Source organism: Procambarus clarkii, chromosome 53 (genome assembly GCF_040958095.1).
Source record: "Procambarus clarkii isolate CNS0578487 chromosome 53, FALCON_Pclarkii_2.0, whole genome shotgun sequence".
NCBI classification, from domain to species: domain Eukaryota; kingdom Metazoa; phylum Arthropoda; class Malacostraca; order Decapoda; family Cambaridae; genus Procambarus; species Procambarus clarkii.
Window position 1 is genome coordinate 27,836,999 of NC_091202.1, and position 24,430 is coordinate 27,861,428.

Genomic DNA, 24,430 nt, shown 5'->3' on the forward strand with positions numbered 1-24,430 from the left:
TCCATATTTTGTGTTCTTTGTCAATATTCATGTTCCTCTACAAGTTCATGTTCCTCACAAGATCACTTCGTTTTTCACCTTCACTTACATGTTTTCTACATTCTTTGTCATATTCTCCATGTTCTTCACAAGTCCATTGTTCATTCTTTGTATTCCCTATTCTCCTTATCATGTTTTCATGTTCTCTGTAAGTTCATATTCCCAGCATGTTCACTGTATTCATCAACTTTTCTTACATGTGTTCTTTGCCATGTTCCCCATATGTTCTCTGGGTTTTCCCCCTTACATGTTATCTAACGTTCCTTAACTAAAAAAATCTTTCGCCAATCAACTAAAACATAGTCACTTTCGTCATTTCTCAACTAAACTTATTATCCAGTCAACTAAAAATAGTCAGAAATAGCCTCGTTCAACACTGTTCTTAACTAAAACAACCTTTCTCTTAGCTAAAAATTGTCAAAGGAAACTTCTTTCAGCACTTTCTTAACAGTCGCTATGTTTCATCAAGAAAAAATTGTCAAAGGAAACTTTCCAAAACTGTTCATAACTAGCTTTTATCCATCGTCAATCAACTAAAAATAATAACTTTAATCATTTCTTAACTAAACTTATTCCCCAGTCATCAGAAAATAACAGTGTTCTTCATGTTTCATTGTCATTTCTTAACTAAACATATTCCCCATTCATCAGAAAAATAACCGTGTTCATCATGTTTCATTGTCATTTCTTAACTAAAATTATCTGCCAATCATCAGAAAAAGTCATGTTCATCATGTTTAAGCTTTTCCTTAACTAAAGTATTCATCAGTCAACTAAAAATAGTTACTTCATCATGTTTCCTTGTAATTTCTTAACTAAAATATCACTTCTCTCATCTGAAAATAGTAATATGTAGTCTCTTTCCAACACTGTTCTTAACTAAAACAGCCTTTCGCTTAGCTAAAAATTGTCAAAGGAATCTTTTCAGCACTGTTCATAACTAACTTTATCCATCGTCAAGTCAGAAAATATAGTCAAAGATATCTATCATCGTCGTTCTTAACTGACATTTATACTTTGTGGAGCACTAAAATAGTCAAATGTAACTTTTTCAGCACTTTCGTAAAAATTATATGTCGTCAAGTACGAAAAAAAAATAGTCAAAGGTGCTCTCCGTTACACCAAAGTTACTCTTCGATAAATCAAAGACGCTCTTCAATACATCAAGGACTTACTCAAAGACACCAAAGTTACACTCTAAGACATCCTTCGAGACATCAAAGACTTCAATGGGACTCTTCCATTCATCAAAGACAATCTCTAAGCCCTCAAAGTTATTCTCAGCACAATCAAAAGTTATTCCAAGACAACAAAAGTCATTCTCAGAGCTATCAAAATTATTCTCGGAGTCATCAAAAGGTATTCTCTAACTCACTTTGGTCATTAAAGTTAATTTCTATGTTATAAAAGTTTGTCTCAGAGACATCTAAAGTTAATCTTAGAGTTATCAAATGTAATCTCTAACTCTCTTTTGTTCATCAAAGTTGATCTCAGAGTTAGCAAAGGTAATCTCTAACTCACTCTCGTTCATCAAAGTTATTTTCAGAGACATCTAAAGTTATTCTCAGAGCTATCAAACTTGTTCTCAGAGTCATCAAATGGTATTCTCGAAGTCATCAAAGTTATTTTCAGAGACATCTAAAGTTAATTTCTATGTTATAAAGTTATTCTCAGAGACATCTAAAGTTAATCTTGGTCATCAAAGTTATTTTCAGAGACATCTAAAGTTAATTTCTATGTTATAAAGTTATTCTCAGAGACATCTAAAGTTAATCTTGGTCATCAAAGTTATTTTCAGAGACATCTAAAGTTAATTTCTATGTTATAAAGTTATTCTCAGAGACATCTAAAGTTAATCTTGGTCATCAAAGTTGTTCTCTAAACATCAATGTTGTTCTCCAAGACATCAAAGATATTCTAATGTCCACAAAAGTTATTCCAAGAGACGTCAAAGTTGTTTCAAAGACATCTTCGTTCTTAAAAGTTATTCTCAGAGACATCTAAAGTTATTCTTTAAGACAGCAAAGTCTTTCTCAGAGTCATCAAAGTTATTCTCAGAGTCACCTTTGTTATTCAAAGAAGCCTTCCGAGACATCCTCGTTCAACAAAAACTGTCCTCAGAGCCATCAAAAAGTTAAATACAGTCGTCAAAGTTATTCTCTAAGTATCTTTTCGTTCATCAGAGAAGCTTTCTAAGACATCTTTGTTCATCCAAGTTGTTCTCTAAGACATCAATCTTGTTCTCTAAGACATCAAAGATGTTCTCTAAGACATAAAAGTTATTCTCAGAGTCACCTTCGTTCTTCAGAGAAACTTTCCAAAACATCTTCGTTCATCAAACTCGTTTTCAAAGTCATCAAAAGTTAATCTAAGACATCTTTTTTCATCAAAGTTATTCTCAGAGTCATCAAATGTTATTCTCGATGTCATCAAAGATATTTTCAGAGACATCTAAAGTTAATTTCTATGTTATAAAAGTTATTCTCAGAGACATCTAAAGATAATCTTGGCCATCAAAGTTGTTCTCTAAACATCAATGTTGTTCTCCAAGACATCAAAGATGTTCTCAAAATCATAAAAGTTAATCCCAGAGCTATCAAAGTCTTTCTCAAAGTCATCAAAGTTATTCAAAGAGCTAACAAAAGTTATTCTCTAAGTAACCTTTCGTTCATCAGAGAAGCTTTCTAAGACATCTTCGTTCATCAATGTTGATCTCTAAGTCACCTTGGTTCATCAAAGAAACTCTCCTTCTTCCATCAAGTTATACTTTAAGACAACATTGTTGTTCTCTAAGACATCTTCAGTCATAAAATTTCTCTCCAAATGTAACTAGTTCAGCTTTTCATATCAAACTTACGCTTCTGTTAAATATATTTTCTTAGACATTTTACCTTTAAACTGTTCTCTGAACTACACTGTTCAAACCTACGTAACCTATCCTCTCCACCCAATGTTACTTAGTTAACGTAACGTTCCTAAACCTAACTTTACCTATCCTAACATAACTTACCTTACCTTACCTATCTTACCTAACTTTACCTATCCTAACATAACTTACCTTACTTTACCTATCTTACCTAACTTTACCTATATTACCTTACCATACCTTACCTATCTTACCTGACTTTACCTATCTTACCTAACTTAACCTGCATAACCTAACTTTACCTATGTTACCTTACCTTACCTACCTTTCCTAACTTAACCTGCTTAACCTATCTTACCTATCTTACCTAACTTTACCTATCTTACCTAACTTTACCTATGTTACCTTACCTTACCTACCCTTCCTAACTTTACCTATCTTACCTAACTTACCTACATTACCTAACTTAACTTAACCTGCTTAACCTAACTTACCTTACCTTACCTAACTTATATAACTTATCTTACATATCCTAACGTAACCCAACTTGCTTTTACCTAACTTAATCTTACATTCCCAAACTGATGTATCCTAACTTATCTAGTCAAACCAGACATGATCTAACTTAAGTATTCCTTCTTGTCTTTGTGTTTCGTCAATCATTGTCTCATATTCATTTACTCATTTCATTAGTTAATTTCTCAAATGGTCACTTATGCATTTCAAGTGCTATTTGTTAGAGATTGGATATTTAAGCATTTCAAAGAATTATAATTTCTCAAATGGACGTTTTTGCATTTCAAGTGCTATTTGTTAGAGATTGAATATTTAAGCATTTCAAAGAATTTTTGTTATATATGGGCATTTACTCGTTTCAAGGGCTAATTTCTCAAAAGGTCATTTTTGCAGATCAAGTGTTATTTGTTTAAGATTGGGTATTTAACCATCTCAAAGGATTTTTGTTATATATGGGAACTTACTCGTTTCAAGGGCTATTTTCTCAAATGGTCATTTTTGCAGATCAAGGGTTATTTGTTAAAGTTCATCAAGTTGCCCATAAGTTGTATTTATTATGTTTGTTATCATATGTTCTTATTCCCCAACCCCTTAACCTAACCTCTTGTAATCTTAGTGTATTTAGTAGGTTCTATCTTATGTTCTTATTCCCCAACCCTTTAACCTAACCTTTCAGATGTAGTTTGTTGAATATATTATCCTTTTCCTAACCTTTTTACCCAAACCTTCTTTCCTTCTTTACTTTGATTCTCCTACTCCTTCTAACCCTCCTTTTCTATCTCTCTCCCTTATTCTTTCTCTTCCTCCCCCTCTCTCTCACTCATTTGCTCAAATGCTCTCGTCCTTCTCAAATTCAAGTCTTAATGCTCCCATTCTCACACCCTCACTCTCATTCACTTAGTTTTTCTTTTTCTCAAATTCAAGTCTTAGTGCTCACATGCTCTTCCTCCCCCTCTCTCTTACTCTTTTCTCCTCTTTTCATGCTCTCACTCACTTGCTCTCTTGTTTCTCAAATTCAAGTCTTAATGCTCCCATTCTCACACCCTCACTCTCATTCACTTAGTTTTTCTTTTTCTCAAATTCAAGTCTTAGTTCCCCCATGCCCACACTCTCTCTCTCATTCTCTCTTCTTTGGTCCCATTTTCTTCCGCCCCCTCTCTCTTACTCCTTGCTCTTCTTTCATGCTCTCACTCCCTTGAGCTCTTGTTTCTCAATTTCAAGTCTTAGTAGATCTGATTCTTTACTATTGTAATTCTATTATTACTAAGATAAAGAATGAACTTATATGTGAAATCAAAGTAAAAGAAGGAAAGAAGGTTTGGGTAAAAATATACAAAGGAGAAACAAAACTACATCTGAAAGGTTAGGAAAAGGATAATATATTCAACAAAATACGTCAAAAACACCATAAACTACATCTGAAAGGTTAGGTTAAAGGGTTGGGGAATAAGAACATATGATAGAACCTACCAAATACACTAAGATTACAAGAGGTTAGGTTAAGGGGTTGGGGAATAAGAACATATGATAGAACCTACCAAATACACTAAGATTACAAGAGGTTAGGTTAAGGGGTTGGGGAATAAGAATAAATGATAACAAACATAATAAATACAACTTATGAGCAACTTGATGAACTTTAACAAATAACCCTTGATCTGCAAAAATGACCATTTGAGAAATTGGCCCTTGAAACGAGTAAGTTCCCATATATAACAAAAACCTTTGAAATGGTTAAACACCCAATCTTAAACAAATAACACTTGAAATGCAAAAACGTCCATTTGAGAAATTATCCCTTGAAATGAGTAAATACTCATATAACAAAAAATTCTTTGAAATGCTTAAATATCCAATCTCTAACAAATAGCACTTGAAATGCATAAGTGACCATTTGAGAAATTATAATTCTTTGAAATGCTTAAATATCCAATCTCTAACAAATAGCACTTGAAATCCATAAGTGACCATTTGAGAAATTAACTAAAGAAATGAGTAAATGAATATGAGACAATGATTGACGAAACACAAAGACAAGAAGGAATACTTATGTAAGTTAGATCATGTCTGGTTTGACTAGATAAGTTAGGATACATCAGTTTGGGAATGTAAGATTAAGTTAGGATACATCAGTTTGGGAATGTAAGATTAAGTTAGGTAAAGCAAGTTAGGTTAGGATAGGTAAGATAAGTTAAATAAGTTAGGTTAAGCAGGTTAAGTTAGGTAATGTAGGTAAGTTAGGTTAAGCAGAATAAGTTAGGTAAGTTAAGTTAGGATAGGTAAAGTTAGGTTAAGTTAGGTATGATAGGTAAGGTAAGTTATGTTAGGATAGGTAAAGTTAGGTAAGATAGGGAAGGTAAGGTAAGTTATGTTAGGATAGGTAAAGTTAGGTTATGAAAGTTAAGTTAGGTAAGATAGGTAAAGTTAGGTAAGATAGGTAAGATAGGTTAAGCAGGTTAAGTTAGGAAAGGTAGGTAAGGTAAGGTAACATAGGTAAAGTTAGGTTAGGTTAGGTAAGATAGGTAAGGTAAGGTAACATAGGTAAAGTTAGGTTATGCACGTTAAGTTAGGTAAGATAGGTAAAGTCAGGTAAGATAGGTAAGGTAAGGTAAGTTATGTTAGGATAGGTAAAGTTAGGTTTAGGAACGTTACGTTAACTAAGTAACATTGGGTGGAGAGGATAGGTTACGTAGGTTTGAACAGTGTAGTTCAGAGAACAGTTTAAAAGGTAAAATGTCTAAGAAAATATATTTAACAGAAGTGTAAGTTTGATATGAAAAGCTGAACTAGTTACATTTTGGAGAGAAATTTTATGCCTGAAGATGTCTTAGAGAACAACAATGTTGTCTTAAAGTATAACTTGATGGAAGAAGGAGAGTTTCTTTGATGATGAACCAAGGTGACTTAGAGATCAACATTGATGAACGAAGATGTCTTAGAAAGCTTCTCTGATGAACGAAAGGTTACTTAGAGAATAACTTTGCTAGCTCTTTGAATAACTTTGATAACTTTGAGAATAACTTTGATAGCTCTGGGAATAACTTTTATGATTTTGAGAACATCTTTGATGTCTTCGAGAACAACATTGATGTTTAGAGAACAACTTTGATGACCAAGATTAACTTTAGATGGCTCTGAGAATAACTTTTATAACATAGAAATTAACTTTAGATGTGTCTGAAAATATCTTTGATGACTTCGAGAATAACATTTGATGACTCTGAGAATAACTTTTATGTCTTACATAATAACTTTAGATGTCTCTGAAAATAACTTTGATGAAAAAAGATGTCTTAGATTAACTTTTGATGACTTTGAAAACAAGTTTGATGAACAAAGATGTTTTGGAAAGTTTCTCTGACGAACGAAGGTAACTTAGAGATTAACTTTTATGATTTAGAGAACATCTTTGGTAGCTCTGAGAAAGACTTTGTTGTCTTAGAGAATAACTTTCAGGACTTAGAGAATGTCTTTGATGAATGGAAGTGAGTTAGAGAATAACATATCATGACTGAGAATAACTTTTGATAACTCTTAGAACAACTTTGATGTCTTAGAGAATAACTTTAGATGTCTCTGAGAATGTCTTTGGATAACTCTGAGATTAACTTTGATGTCTTTGAAACAACTTTGACGTCTCTTGGAATAACTTTTGTGGACATGAGAATATCTTTGGATAACTCTGAGATTAACTTTGATAGCTCTGTGAATAAGTTTGATGACTTTGAGAACAAGTTTGATAGCTCTGAGAATGACTTTTATGCCTCTGAGAATAACTTTGATGAATAAAGATGTTTTGGAAAGTTTCTCTGAAGAACGAAGGTGACTCTGAGAATAACTTTTGTTAGCTCTTTGAATAACTTTGATGTCTTTGAAACAACTTTGATGAACGAGAGTGAGTCCTTGATGTCTGGAAGAGTGTTTTGACTATATTTCTTACTTAACGACATATATTTTAGTTAGGAACAACGATGAATATGACTATTTTAGCGAAGTGAAAGGCTACTTTAGTTAAGAACAGTGTTGGAAAGAGGCTACACATGACTATTTCAGATGAGAGAAGTGATATTTCAGTTAAGAAATGACAAGGAAACATGATGAACTAACTATTTTTAGTTGACCGATGATTACTTTTAGTTGAGCAAAAGCCAAAACATGATGAACATGACTTTTTCTGATGATTGGCCGATAATTTTAGTTATGAAATGAAAAGGAAACATGAAGAACACGGTTATTTTCTGATGACTGGGGAATAAGTTTAGTTAAGAACAGTGCTGGAAAGATTCCTTTGACAATTTTTCTTACTTAGCGACATATAATTTTAGTTACGAAAGTGTTGAAAAAGTTACATTTGACTATTTTTTAGTGCTCCAAAAGTATAAATGTCAGTTAAGAACGACGATGATAGATATGTTTGACTATATTTTCTTTCTTGACGAAAACATAATGGCTGTTACGAAATGATGAATATGACTTTTTCTGTTGATTGATGGATAATTTTAGTTATGAAATGACAATGAAACATGAAGAACACGGTTATTTTCTGATGACTAGGGAATAAGTTTAGTTATGAACAGTGTTGGAAAGATTCCTTTGACAATTTTTAGTTGACTGGATAATAAGTTTAGTTGAGAAATGACGAAAGTGACTATGTTTCAGTTGATTGGCGAAAGATTTTTAGTTAAGAAGTTACAAGAAAGGTTTGTCTTTGTAAATTTGGAACTGAATAAAGTGTAGATTTGTTTAAGAACATGGCTGGTAGAACTATTAAGTTGACTACGAGAATTACTTTGACATAGTTTTTGCAAATAAAAACTTGGTGACTAAAATTGTTGAGGAAACTGTATTGCTGATGCTAATATTTGACAAAGAACTAGTTAGTGAATGGAAGAAACAAAGAACATAAAAAAATTGAGGTTAAGTAAGGGAATGAACACAGTGAACATACGGTGAACACAGAAAACATGTAAGAAAAGTTGTTGAATAGAGTGAACAAGCAGGGAATATGAACTTATAGAGATTATGAAGACATGATAAGGAACATGGGGAATACAAAGAATGAACACTGAACGTGAGAAGAACATGCTAAGAACATTGAGAACATGAATATTGAGTATAAAAAGTTATACAGAGAACATATGATGCACATGAAAATATGACAAAGAACATAGTGAACATATGGGGAAAATGGCAGAAAAAATTTGAACTGAGCTTGCTGTGAACATTTATAGAACATGGAATGAACACAGAAAACATGGAAAAAATGTGAAGAACACAGCTGAATATAGAGAAAATATGCAAATACAGGGGGACAAGAGCTGGAGCTCTGTAACTGACTTCATCTTATTTACTACGTCTGAAATATGACTGTTTAAAATTTCGGGGGGATTGGACTGTTAGTAGCGAAAATGTGGTCTCTGTCAAATTTGGGCCTTTAATTGGACTCTGATGAAATATGAGCTAAATACTGACTCTGACGAATTTTGCTCTCAAAGTAGACTCTGGCGAATTTGAGCATAAACTGGACTCTGATGAAAATTGCTAGAAAACTGGACTCTGATGAATTTCGATCAAGAACTGGACTCTGATGAATTTTGCTATTAAAGTAGACTCTGGCGAATTTGAGCATAAACTGGACTCTGATGAAATATGAGCTTAAAACTGTCTCTGACTAATTTTGCTCTCAAAGTAGGCTCTGGCGAATTTGAGCATAAACTGGACTCTGCCGAAAATTGGGTATAAAATGATCTCTGACAAGTTTTAACAGATTACAGGACACTGATGAAATTTGCTCTCAAAGTAGACTCTGGCGAATTTCTGTTGATAATTGGACTCTGATGAAATATGAGCTGAATACTGCCTCTGACTAATTTTGCTCTCAAAGTAGACTCTGTTCATTTTTAGGTATAAAATGGTCTCTGATGAAATATGAGCTAAGTACTGTCTCTGACTAATTTTGCTGACAAAGTGGACTCTGGCGAATTTGAGCATAAACTGGACTCTGATGAAATATGAGCTAAATACTGTCTCTGACTAATTTTGCTGACAAAGTGGACTCTGTTCATTTTTAGGTATAAAATGGTCTCTGATGAAATATGAGCTAAAACTGTCTCTGACTAATTTTGATCTCAAAGTAGACTCTGGCGAATTTGAGCATAAACTGGACTCTGATGAAATATGAGCTTAAAACTGTCTCTGACTAATTTTGCTCTCAAAGTAGGCTCTGGCGAATTTCGGTATAAACTGGTCTCTGATGAAATATGAGCTTAAAACTGGGCTCTGTTCAATTTTGGTCTTTACAGGTGAAATAGCCGTAAATGGATATAAAACTAAATGTTATGGATAAGTGGTCTGTTTTCCTTAACAAAACATCTAAGACAATATTCTCTGAAAATGGTCCTTTTACAAATTCGGTCATAAACATATAAATAAACTTCTATGATTATTTGAAACTCTGAAAATAGTTGTAAGGAAATAGGAGGAGGAGAGAGAGAGAGAGGAGGGACGGTAGAGATATTATGGAGATAAGATATGATAAGAGCCGTCTGGCTGTCAGGGCGTAAAGTAAATAAAGGTGACGCGACAGATTGCGAGGTAAGGGGGGAGGGAGGGGGGTGTGATGTACGAAACCCTGAAAACAATGACTTACACAGGTGATTTTCTAAATTTATATGAATAACTAAGGCTTACATAGACGATTTTGTAAGTTGAAAACATGTAAAACATGTCCGTAGAGTTCTCCTGGAAGCCCTAAAGAGCTACATACGTTATTTGAATTTCTCCCATAAGGCCTTAACAAACTTCTAAGTCTCGGAAATTATTTTTCTTATAAGAACTTTAGCAAACTAGTATGACATTATTTTTCATTATAAGAATTCCCTAATTCCAAATCTGTAACTCCCCAAATTCACCTGAAAACCCCGAAGATCCACAGGCCCTTTTTTCCCCCAGAAAAAAAAGGGCCGCTGGCTCTTACAGTCCACAGGGGTCCTCTCTCCAAAAAAAAAAAGGGCCGCTGGCTCTTCCTCCCTACTACTACTAATCAGTCAAGACTAAATTAGACTCACAGTGTACAATCACAGATGAGCAGGGGCACATATCCCGGGATATGGCTATCATTAATGATGATCTATTGAATGATTACAGCAATTTCAACGTTCCGTGTATATATGAACATGAACAAAATATAAATCATGGAACCTGTTTCAGCAACTGGCTAGGGACCAAAGCATGCCATTAATTCAATAATTCAAATATTTCGTAAATGATTTTTCAAATGACAAAATGGCACACAATATTAGTCATGTAATGTAACTTTACTTTCATTCAAATACAATAAAATCCCATATTATTTGAAAAAGGGGCAGTTTTTATTTGCCACTTCAAAATAAATACATTAAAATTAAAATAATTAAAATAATTAATACAAATTAAGTTAAAACCATCGTAATATAATTTAATATTAATAATGGAAGATATATATATATATATATATATATATATATATATATATATATATATATATATATATATATATATATATATATAAAGATATATATATAAAATTATCACTGAACATTTAAGTAAAAAAACATTTTTTTAGGACATGAAATAGAAATTTTCCCCCAAAATTACCAAATATATTGAACGTAAGTAATGATAACGTTGACACTTTGTAATTGCATAGTTTTGCACTTCGACTAATTGTATAATATTGTGTATAAAACACGTGGAAATACGACCAAATGTATAAATGAAGGATGTTATTTATTACCGAAATAAATAACCAATATTTTCTGAAACTCTCTCACATGTAGATTTATTACAGTTTGCTATCAAACATTCTGCCTCATTAATGTCGTTAATGAGGCAGTTATTATGTGGTGAGTGCTTTGTCATTGATTGAAAGAGCTCTTGAGTGAGAAATCAAGAGCCTTGGCTAATATTCCCTGCCCTACCCCCTCTTTCTCACTCACTCACTCACTCACACACTCACACACACAGACACACATACACACCATTATCGTACTCGTTGAAACAGTATTTCAATCAAACTTAGACATTCACTAACTCATTCCCTCACTCACACAATTACCCAATCACTCAGCCATACACTCAATCAGATACCCAGTCACAAACCCCACTTTCGCGCTCATTTTCACACTCACATTCACCCTCAATCGCTCACACTGAATCCGTCTAACACATGCACAAAAACTCACACAATCTAATCCAATTAACTACACAAATAAACAAACACGTTACACATACTCACAAATAGCGTCGGGAGTCGTAATCCAAAGCGCCCGGGTTTAAACAACCCAACGATTAAACAGGCAGGGTCCAAGAGCTAACACCTTGATTCTGACCAACTCCTTTGCGTCAACTCGAAGATAATATACACAAAGGAAACTCTAAATACGGAGAACATTTCAATGACAGGTGTACTTCAGTTGCGCAGATGATAACTTAAAATGGAGCCACCGTTCGATACCCCCCAGAAGGCTTGGGGGATAACGCCCCCTGCAAGTCTCATAATAAGCCTCTAGAGCCGCACTAAAGTTAAGTCTGAAGCATTATGTGGCTGCCTTACCTGGTCATAAAATACCAGACTGCTATCCTGGACGATAACGGCTCCTTCGTCACCCATCAAATCGGACAAATACACAGGAGATATATAGATATCCATGTTTATATATGACCATACTCCGTAGATTCCTCGAATAAGATGGCCTTTGATATCGGCACCATACCCTCTCCGTTCAACAAATTCAAAATGAGTTCAAGTTGTTAAAACACGCTGATGAGATACGATAGGCCAGGCCAATATATCGCGCAGTTAAACCTGCTTTATGAGCCAAGGCAATAGCTGTTCTCTGGTGTAGTGACGGTGGAGGCTCAGGTCAGCTCACCTGAGTACAGGAACGAGTGCAAGCTGGATGGGTTAAAGACACATGCACTAGAATGTGCAAGTTTGAAGGCTCAGAAAATCCAACTCTCAGTCAAAAACTCTTACGTATATTTCTTGGAATATCGAATAGGTATTTGTTTCTAGTGTGGTGCCCATGGGTTCTGTTACAACATTCTAGGAAGCGTTTAAGTCCAGAATTGGCATTATAGTTCAGAGAATTGTCACATTCTGGCAGCTGATACCAGAATGGGTGTTTGGCACGTGATGAAGATATATGCAGAGATAAACAGACTGTTGTACAGACGAATACAAATATATATAAAAAGAGATATAGACAGGCGCACGAACACACTGACAGAAAGGTAAACATAGACAGTCAAATGTACACATCGATAGAGCGACAGGTAGACGGATAGACAGGTAGACGTGGACAGACCCACACACAGAGGGAGAGTCTGAAGAAGACATCGACCAAAGAAAGATATCTCACTTGAAAATGCAAATTGATTTACCCTGTTCCTAACTTTTCCCCGCATTACATTACTCCCTCGCTGCATTCTATGCATTTGCAAGTGTTCGTTCTTGCAAGACCAAGCTTTTGAGTGTAGTAGAATCGCCACAATGATGATTGATCATACTAAACATTGCATTTAGTTATTGCTCTATACAGCTATTGATAATCCTGATTTATCTATTATGTCATTTGCAGAAATCCCCCCAGATGAGTTGAACAGTCGAAAAATACGATATAATTTACTTAAACTCAATACGACGAATCTTAAGATCTGAACAGAGTGAAACATTACCAATTATTTTGAGGTTTACTCTTAAATATGCTGTATTTTCGAGTATTTTCACTCAATGATTTCTTCAGAAACTCCCACAATATTAAGCAAGATTGACTGTTCTTACAGTAAACCCAATTAATTCGCTTTTGTGAAATATTTTCTGTTCACAAACGATAATTTCTAAACACACTTTTAGCTGAAAAATTCAACCAATCCCTTAAGCGTGCGGTTTCCTTTTCATGCTGGTATGAGATGTAGTATCAAAGCTGGTTCTACTTGTTGGTAATGGCTATATTCCCTAAGGCAGACGACTCTCAAAGCCTGTTCCATGCATTGACCAGAGGACATAAATAAGCTGTTCGAGTTGATTAAAAGCTGTATTACTAATGGCAAGAAGTCTTGGTGTATATGTTCTAAGAGAGAGAGAGAGAGAGAGAGAGAGAGAGAGAGAGAGAGAGAGAGAGAGAGAGAGAGAGAGAGAGAGAAAGAAAGAGAGTGTCTCTGACTGATCAAACCTTGAAACAAAAATATAACCAACATATTAGACTTGGCTTGAAAGACATCTCTTTAAAAGAACATATTTCGTGACCAAAGTTAGCCCTAGAAGTATGTCAGAAGCATAATTCTTGCTGAAATTTTAACAGCTATATATATATATATATATATATATATATGTATATATATATATATATATATATATATATATATATATATATATATATATATATATATATATATATATATGTCGTACCTAGTTGCCAGAACGCACTTATCAGCCTACTATGCAAGGCCGAATTTGCCTAATAAGCCAAGTTTTCATGAATTAATTATTTTTCGACTACCTAACCTACCTAACCTAACCTAACCTAACTTTTTCGGCTACCTAACCTAACCTAACCTATAAACATAGGTTAGGTTAGGTTAGGTAGGGTTGGTTAGGTTCGGTCATATATCTACGTTAATTTCAACTCCAATAAAAAAAAATTGACATCATACGTAATGAAATGGGTAGCTTTATCATTTCATAAGAAAAAAATTAGAGAAAATATATTAATTCAGGAAAACTTGGCTTATTAGGCAAATCGGGCCTTGTATAGTAGGCTGAGAAGTGCGTTCTGGCTACTAGGTACGACATATATATATATATATATATATATATATATATATATATATATATATATATATATATATATATATATATATATATATGCGGAAAATCCACAGAGAAATATGAAAGGAGGTGCACCTCCTTTCATATTTCTCTGTGGATTTTCCGCATAAAATGATCAGTGTTTTGTGATCGTCAATTGCATATATATATATATATATATATATATATATATATATATATATATATATATATATATATATATATATATATATATATATATACATATATATATATAATTTCCCGAAAATGTTTCAATGAGTTATCCAAAACAAAATACCACCACACAGACCTTCACGTCATATCTGGCGCTGATGGAATGTGAGTAAATTTTGATTCAAGTTTTAAATAAAAAACAGTGGAAAACGTATGCTTTAAAATATATGTAATATCAATAAAATAATACTATTACTTTATGAAATGTTCATATTCTGTTGGATAGGACATTTACAATAACATTTTATGATTTTGGGTCTAATTAACTGCCTATTTAGGCTGGAATGAGGATTGAATAGCCCCTGAATGATATCCGTAGAACTCAAAATGGTGATTAGAGTGCACTAGTCTCTCGCTGGTGGTGTCATGCAGCCGGCCTAATGACCGCATCTGGTAATTACTAGATTCTTTCCCTTCAAAAATTATCTAAAAATAATAACAGAGATATATATTGGCGCAATTTGTGTTCATATGAAGATAATATTTTAATCTACTGCATTTAGTCAAATATTTTCTTTTCATTAATGGCTATAGAGCAACTATGTATATTACAACTATATAACCCTATATATCAGAGGATATACCACTCTGTTCATATATACTCTATATCCCTTCCTCGGGAACGGTATTCCTTATAAAGAGTATTAACGCAAGGCAGTAAATTTCTCCTTTTCCGTATAAATGGTTTTGCTATATATTCATTATGAGAGAATATATATAATTTTATTGGGTGTAATTTGCAGGTTATGGGTGCAGGGGTCACGTAGGAAAAATATTTTCCTGATTTGAGTTTAACTGGAAATATGAGTGTAATTAAGCGAGCTCGTTAAAATCTTGGTCAGCATTTTACGAGTTGCAGGCATTGTCGTCAGCACTGGTAACAGGTCGTTTACCTGGGGAGGTCCCTGTAACGCTGAGAGAGAGAGAGAGAGAGAGAGAGAGAGAGAGAGAGAGAGAGAGAGAGAGAGAGAGAGAGAGAGAGAAAGTGTGTGTGTGTGTGTGTGTGTGTGTGTGTGTGTGTGTGTGTGTGTGTACTCACCTAATTGTACTCACCTAATTGTGCTTGCGGGGGTTGAGCTCTGGCTCTTTGGTCCCGCCTCTCAACCGTCAATCAACTGGTGTACAGATTCCTGAGCCTATTGGGCTCTATCATATCTACATTTGAAACTGTGAATGGAGTCAGCCTCCACCACATCACTTCCTAATGCATTCCATTTGCTAACTACTCTGACACTGAAAAAGTTCTTTCTAACGTCTCTGTGGCTCATTTGGGTACTCAGCTTCCACCTGTGTCCCCTTGTTCGCGTCCCACCAGTGTTGAAAAGTTCGTCCTTGTTTACCCGGTCGATTCCCCTGAGGATTTTGTAGGTTGTGATCATGTCTCCCCTTACTCTTCTGTCTTCCAGTGTCGTGAGGTGCATTTCCCGCAGCCTTTCCTCATAACTCATGCCTCTTAGTTCTGGGACTAGTCTAGTAGCATACCTTTGGACTTTTTCCAGCTTCGTCTTGTGCTTGACAAGGTACGGGCTCCATGCTGGGGCCGCATACTCCAGGATTGGTCTTACATATGTGGTGTACAAGATTCTGAATGATTCCTTACACAGGTTCCTGAACGCCGTTCTGATGTTAGCCAGCCTCGCATATGCCGCAGACGTTATTCTCTTTATGTGGGCTTCAGGAGACAGGTTTGGTGTGATATCAACTCCTAGATCTTTCTCTCTGTCTGTTTCATTAAGTACTTCATCTCCTATTCTGTATCCTGTGCCTGGCCTCCTGTTTCCACTGCCTAGTTTCATTACTTTGCATTTACTCGGGTTGAACTTCAACAGCCATTTGTTGGACCATTCACTCAGTCTATCCAGGTCATCTTGTAGCCTCCTACTATCATCCTCTGTTTCAATCCTCCTCATAATTTTTGCATCGTCGGCAAACATTGAGAGGAACGAATCTATACCCTCTGGGAGATCATTTACATATACCAGAAACAGTATAGGTCCGAGGACTGACCCCTGCGGGACTCCACTTGTGACGTCTCGCCAATCTGAGACTTCACCCCTCACACAGACTCGTTGTCTCCTGTTGCTTAGGTATTCCTCTATCCACCGGAGTACCTTCCCTCTCACTCCAGCCTGCATCTCCAACTTTCGCACTAGCCTCTTGTGTGGCACTGTATCAAAGGCTTTCTGACAATCCAAAAATATGCAGTCTGCCCACCCTTCTCTTTCTTGCCTTATTTTTGTTGCCTGGTCGTAGAATTCAAGTAACCCTGTGAGGCAGGACCTGCCATCCCTGAACCCATGTTGATGCTGTGTTACAAAGTTCCTTCGCTCCAGATGCTCCACTAGTTTTTTTCGCACAATCTTCTCCATCAGCTTGCATGGTATGCAGGTTAGGGACACTGGCCTGTAGTTCAGTGCCTCCTGTCTATCCCCTTTCTTGTATATCGGGACTACGTTAGCTGCTTTCCAAATATCTGGCAGTTCCCCTGTTGCCAGTGATTTGTTATACACTATGGAGAGTGGTAGGCTCAGTTCTCTTGCTCCTTCCTTTAGAACCCAAGGGGAGATTCCATCTGGGCCTATAGCCTTCGTCACGTCCAACTCTAGTAAACACTTCCTTACTTCCCCACTGGTAATCTCAAACTCTTCCAGTGGTTCCTGGTTAGCTATTCCCTCACTTACCTCTGGAATTTCTCCTTGTTCTAAGGTGAAGACCTCCTGGAATTTCTTATTCAATTCCTCACACACTTCCTTGTCATTTGTAGTGAATCCTTCCGCCCCTATCCTTAATCTCATAACCTGTTCCTTTACTGTTGTTTTTCTCCTAATGTGGCTATGCAACAATTTAGGCTGAGTCTTTGCCTTGCTTGCGATGTCATTTTTCATGTGTGTGTGTGTGTGTGTGTGTGTGTGTGTGTGTAAATACACTGGTGTTGTCATTTTTCACAACTTTTCACCAGTTTTCACAACTCGTTTCAGTATCATCAGATGGTAACGGATGGTAACGTTCATTGTCGTCATGTTACGACCTGCAGGAACCACTCACCACCACTTACGACCTACAGGAACCACTCACCACCACGTTACGACCTACAGGTACCATTCACCACCACTTACGACCTGCAGGAACCACTCACCACCACGTTACGACCTACAGGAACCACTCACCACCAATTACGACCTGCAGGAACCACTCACCACCACTTACGACCTGCAGGAACCACTCACCATCACCTTTCGACCTGCTGGTAACACTGCTCAAGGATTAACGTAACCTCGCTGGAGTATTTTGTCGTAACGTGCACTCAGCCGCCTTGCTCACTAACTTACAGTGAAAGTTTAAAGTTACTGCAATTTTACACGCCCGCCATATCCTGGAGGAGGACGTTTGACGTCAGGTTAAAACTTACATAGCTGTTATCTATTACACAGATCTGCAGTCTATTCAAAAGGGTTCAGTTTTCGGGTTCTCTAAGCTTGTGAACGCCTGACAACGTTGTTTTTGGGATCCAAGTAAACTTCTCTTTCATTACTAACTTTAATATATATATATGTATATATATATATATATATATATATATATATATATATATATATATATATATATATATATATATATATATATATATATACACACACATATACCAAAAGAATAGGGGTGGTAGGAGAAGAAAATATCAAAGTGTTCAGTGAGGATCCACAAGGCCTTCTCTGAGTACTCTTTATTTTCTTCTCCGAGGCTATGGGTCCCTACACTTGCACCAGAGGTGGTACCCCTTCTAGGTTAAATATATATATATATATATATATATATATATATATATATATATATATATATATATATATATACATTTTATGATGATTTTATTATCACGGAGGGAAGGATCGGTGGCCAATCAGTAGGACCTCTGGGGATCGAACGAGGACCCGCTAGAAGCAGGTCACTTGGGTCACTTGGAACGGAATACATGCCAAACTTCACGCGTCATAAGCTATCCTTTCCCTTTCCAGGCAAGATATCAGGAATAACGACACTGAAGCCAGTCGAGACAAAAGAATTTGAGAGGATATCCTTTTTATTATACAATTTCGCGCGCAGCTGCTGATATCGTCACCTGTTGCGGTAATAGCGAACCACTTCGTTCAGCTTTAATGGTTGCGATAGCTATCTGGGCAGTGATCCAAGATATCAGTGATTCCCTTTGCGGGTCTGGTGACTGCATTGTTACATATATATATATTCATCAACTCAATCATGACGCTATCCTGATGATAAAATTGATATCGCTTAAAACCAATTTTGTTAAAATAATTAACCGATATACATACGGAAAATATTCAAATAATATTTCACAATACGATGTGTTGAATAAAATAGCGATATTTCTCACAAGAGATAAACTATTCCCTGATAAAATGAGAGAGAGAGAAAAAAAATCATTGCATAATCAAAAATTGCTGAACCACGCTGATGGCAGCGCAACAGCGCTCTAGGGAAATTCTGACCCAATATATTTTTTATATATATAACTCCAAGATGGTGCGTTACAGCCTAGGGAGGGGGGGGGGAAGAGGGGGGATGCTGAGCCCCCCCGAAAAAAAATGAAAAAATATATAGTTCGAGTCTCAAGTGAAGCCCACTTCCTTGTGTCGCTGCTTCAGGCGCTTTGTCGTTGCCTCTAACACATTTCTCACCAGGTGATTCACACTGAGAATAACCTCTCATGCACGCTGCCTCCTTTACTGGCTCCCGCGGGGCCTCGTTCCAACATTGATGGGGAGGGTTGCCTCCTTTTCTTTCCTGTAGAAGATATGGGGCTCCACAGATGTGGAATATATGGGGGTGGGGTGGGGGTGTCTATTGACCTATTACAATTAATACAACTTGTAAAGCAGTTATAATTTTTCCTCACTGAGGGAGGAGAGGATCGTTTGGAAACAAATGCGACAGACGCAATGCATATTTTCAGGCGTTTCTGCTCGATTGCTTACATTGTTTGGGCCTTCCCCTCTTGGAGCATATATTCCGGAGACCTCATAGTTCCTGAGACGCGACTTCACCTAGAGAACGTCTTCCCTTTGAATCTCCACTCTCTCCTCATCGCGTCAGAGATTGATATTCATCACCTCGATGATTTGTTTGAGAGAAATGTATTATTTTGTTTCATCTCTGAATAATATGCGTTCTCATTTCTCTTTCTGGTTTTGGGAAACCAGAATTATTTGTTGACAGACTCGCATGGTCGGTATGTACCACTTGAGTGGCACTCTCCCAGTCCTCAGTGTCTAATACTGTGAGGTGGTGATTCACAGTGAGGAATTTTTGGTGATTCACATTTACAAAACTCACTCATCTACACTATCAGGGTCTTGGAGGCTCACTATCAGTCTTCTCATTCATCTACACTATCAGAGTCTTGGGGTTCACAATCAGTCCTCTCACTCATCTACACTATCAGGGTCTTGGAACTTATATTCAGACTAAATGTACAAAACCTGATCACAAAACTTCTATCTTGCAACAAAACTCAATTCCCTTCTGGCTAATATATCTTCTGAGCACTATGTCCTGAATAAGCATATACACATATTAACACACACATGTATAAGCATAGTCATGTGCAGTCAAGCATAGTCATATTTAACATGGCATACATGAAGTATGCCTCGTTAAATACAAATACACTATGTATCAATCCCACGTTTCTACACTAAGACCAATGACTATGCTTAATTAACGCTACGGGCTCAATGTATGAAATATTTATTTAATCTGCTTTTCTCGACAGCTGAAAATCGTGATATAATAAATTATATATATAAAAAGGTCTTTGGTTTTAGGCAGGTTTAGATTAAAATATCCTTCAGTAATGTATGATTGAGAATATAGAATGAGATTGGGCTCAATGTATGAAATATTTATTTAATCTGCTTTTCTCGACAGCTGAAAATCGTGATATAATAAATTATATATATAAAAAGGTCTTTGGTTTTAGGCAGGTTTAGATTAAAATATCCTTCAGTAGAATATGTGGGGAGGAAATCTTTTCTTACTGAAGACGAGTGGCTTCCCTCAGGGTACAGCGAGCAACGCTGTGTGTCTTGGGTATATCTATTTATATACATTATTGGGTATATCTAATTATATACATTCTTAGGTATATATTGTTATATACATTTTTTGTTAGATTGGTATATACGTTCTTGGTTATATATAGCTGTATACATTCTTGGTTATATTACGTTACATATATTCTTGGGTATATATATATATATATATATATATATATATATATATATATATATATATATATATATATATATATATATATATATGTCGTACCTAGTAGCCAGAACGCACTTCTCAGCCTACTATGCAAGGCCCGATTTGCCTAATAAGCCAAGTTTTCATGAATTAATTGTTTTTCGACTACCTAACCTACCTAACCTAACCTAACCTAACTTTTTCGGCTACATAACCTAACCTAACCTATAACGATAGGTTAGGTAGGGTTGGTTAGGTTCGGTCATATATCTACGTTAATTTTAACTCCAATAAAAATAAATTGACCTCATACATAATGAAATGGGTAGCTTTATCATTTCATAAGAAAAAAATTAGAGAAAATATATTAATTCAGGAAAACTTGGCTTATTAGGCAAATCGGGCCTTGCATAGTAGGCCAAAAAGTGCGTTCTGGCTACTAGGTACGACATATATATATATATATATATATATATATATATATATATATATATATATATATATATATATATATATATATATATATATACATTCTTTGAGCATGGCAACTTGCTCATGGGTGTGGAAAACTAGAATGGTGGAAAGAGACTAGCGTTAGGTTTGGAAGGTTTGGAAGTATACAAAGCCATGTCAGGTTGTATGTAATGGCCATCGTTATGCTGTATGCATGGTCACTCATCATGTTGTATACAATCATCAGATTGTATTCAATGAAAGGTCAGGTGTTATACATAAGGTCAGAAGGGTTTATACATCACACAGATGGCCCGGGTTTCCTTCAGGTCTTGACCAGGGGGGGGCCTGACAGCTGAGTGGACAGCGTTTTGGATTCGTAGTCCTGAGATTCCGGGTTCGATCCACAGTGAAGGCGGAAACAAATGGGGGAAAGTTTCTTTCACCCTGATGCCACTGTTATCTAGCAGTAAATGGGTATCTGGGGGGTTAGACAGCTGCAACGGGCTGCTTCCTGGGGGAGGAGTGTAAGAAACAGTAGGCCTTGTCGAGGACCGGGCCACGGGGACGCTAAGCCCCGAAATCTTGAGGTAATCTCAAGATAACCTCAAGATAAGATAGACCAAGTCGGTTGGTATGCAAGACATGACCTGTGTGTCAATATTATTTAATGTTCAATTTAATAATTTAATACATTTAATACAATTTAATACATTGTTCAACAAAACAGTTCCTGTTTGTTTCCACAGTTTATGTCTTGTATCTTTAATGGAGGAAAAACACACCTGGAGATAAACAACGACCAGTTTGTTTGAGCAAACAAGATTAAAACGTATCATTTTACAATCATTCATCCATGTCATTAACGTATTCAAATGACAATCACGATATTTTGACGTGAAAGCGATTGAAAAATTGCGAAAAAAAATGTGTGTGTGTGCCTTTGGCTAGCTTTTTAATTTCCCGTAGAATTTAGTTTAAACCAAAATATTGTTTATACTGTTCAAGTTGGGGAGCTTTTTTGTCTATGTAAATAAGCTGGAGGAATATTCAGGCTAGAGAGTAAAAACCGCTTTATTCGGCTCATCTCGGGAAATGCCACACTAATCCACAATCCTGACGGATATGAACAGTACACACACACACTATATATATATATATATATATATATATATATATATATATATATATATATATATATATATATATAAAATATATTAATTCATTAATAATTATTAATATATTAAAAATATATTAATTATAAATATATTATAATTAATATATTAATTTAGAAAATATATATATTAATTGTCAAATATTAGGGGGACTCCCGGTTTGCCTCCTGCCTTCTCATTCGGGGGGCAGTGGCGGGCGTCGTTCCCCAGAGCAGGCCAAAGCGCATCGATGAGCCTGCCAAAGAGCAGAATATGGAGGCCGCAACAGCTACTCGCCCGATGGATGTTATTCCGACCCTCGCGCAGGAGTTGCATATTGTCCTGGGGACCATTCAGGCTTGTTCGCATATATATATATATATATATATATATATATATATATATATATATATATATATATATATATATATATATATATATATATATGGCGGGCGGGCGTCGTTCCCCAGAGCAGGCCAAAGCGCATCGATGAGCCTGCCAAAGAGCATAATTTGGAGGCCGCAACAGCTACTCGCCCGATGGATGTTATTCCGACCCTCGCGCAGGAGTTGCATATTGTCCTGGGGACCATTCAGGCTTGTTCGCATATATATATATATATATATATATATATATATATATATATATATATATATATATATATATATATATATATATATATATATATATATTATGTAGCGCGGGAGTGAGACAGGAGTTGTTGCTGTTGTTTAAGATTCAGCTACTATGGAACAAAAAGTTCAAAGTAGCACGGGCTATGGAGACAGTTTTTGTCATTAAAACCAATTTATCAGAGATTAAACAAAAATCTCAAATGTTTAAGTTCATCTAAGTTAATACTGACATTAAAAATACGATTGAAGATGCAAGAGGACCTTGTCAATGTATTATTTTACAAGAGATTCACAAAATTCAGTCTCAAAATAAATAGTTCACAGTCACAAAAGATATAGAACGCTTCAGTTGAGAAGCGTTTGATATCTTCAATCAATTATAAAGATTGAAAGCGTAAAAGGCGTCCTAATACCCCAGGATGGAAAAAGATGCGAACCAATTCCAAACTTTCACTATTGACCTTTCATCTGCCGGAGTTCTGACATCGAAAATGACATTAACGTTACTATAACTCAGTGCAACTAACACAGGGTAAATGTCGTCTAGAAGGCTGCTTAGATCTCGGAACAACGATCCTGAATGTATGGCCAGAAAAAAAGTCTGAGCCAAGAGAATGGCCAAGTCTATGTCAAGAGAATGGCCAAGTCTGAGTCAAGAGAATGGCCAAGTCTGGGTCAAGAGAATGGCCAAGTCTGAGTCAAGAGAATGGCCAAGTCTGGGTCAAGAGAATGGCCAAGTCTGGGTCAAGAGAATGGCCAAGTCTGGGTCAAAAGAATGGCCAAGTCTGAGTCAAGAAAATAGCCAAGTCTGAGTCAAGAGAATGGCCAAGTCTGGGTCAAGAGAATGGCCAAGTTTGAGTCAAGAGTATGGCCAAGTCTGAGTCAAGAGAATGGCCAAGTCTGGGTCAAGAGAATGGCCAAGTCTGAGTCAAGAGAATGGCCAAGTCTGGGTCAAGAGAATGGCCAAGTCTGGGTCAAGAGAATGGCTAAGTCTGAGTCAAGAAAATGGCCAAGTCTGAGTCAAGAAAATAGCCAAGTCTGAGTCAAGAGAATGGCCAAGTCTGAGTCAAGAGAATGGCCAAGTCTGGGTCAAGAGAATGGCCAAGTCTGGGTCAAGAGAATGGCCAAGTCTGGGTCAAGAGAATGGCCAAGTCTGGGTCAAGAGAATGGCCAAGTCTGGGTCAAGAGAATGGCCAAGTCTGGGTCAAGAGAATGGCCAAGTCTGAGTCAAGAGAATGGCCAAGCCTGGGTCAAGAGAATGGCCAAGTCTGAGTCAAGAGAATGGCCAAGTCTGAGTCAAGAGAATGGCCAAGTCTGGGCCAAGAATATGGCCAAGTCTGAGCCAAGAGAATAAACAGATAAAATCGTGTTTGATGATAATTTTTTATAACAAACCGGAAATCATTATTACATTTGATGG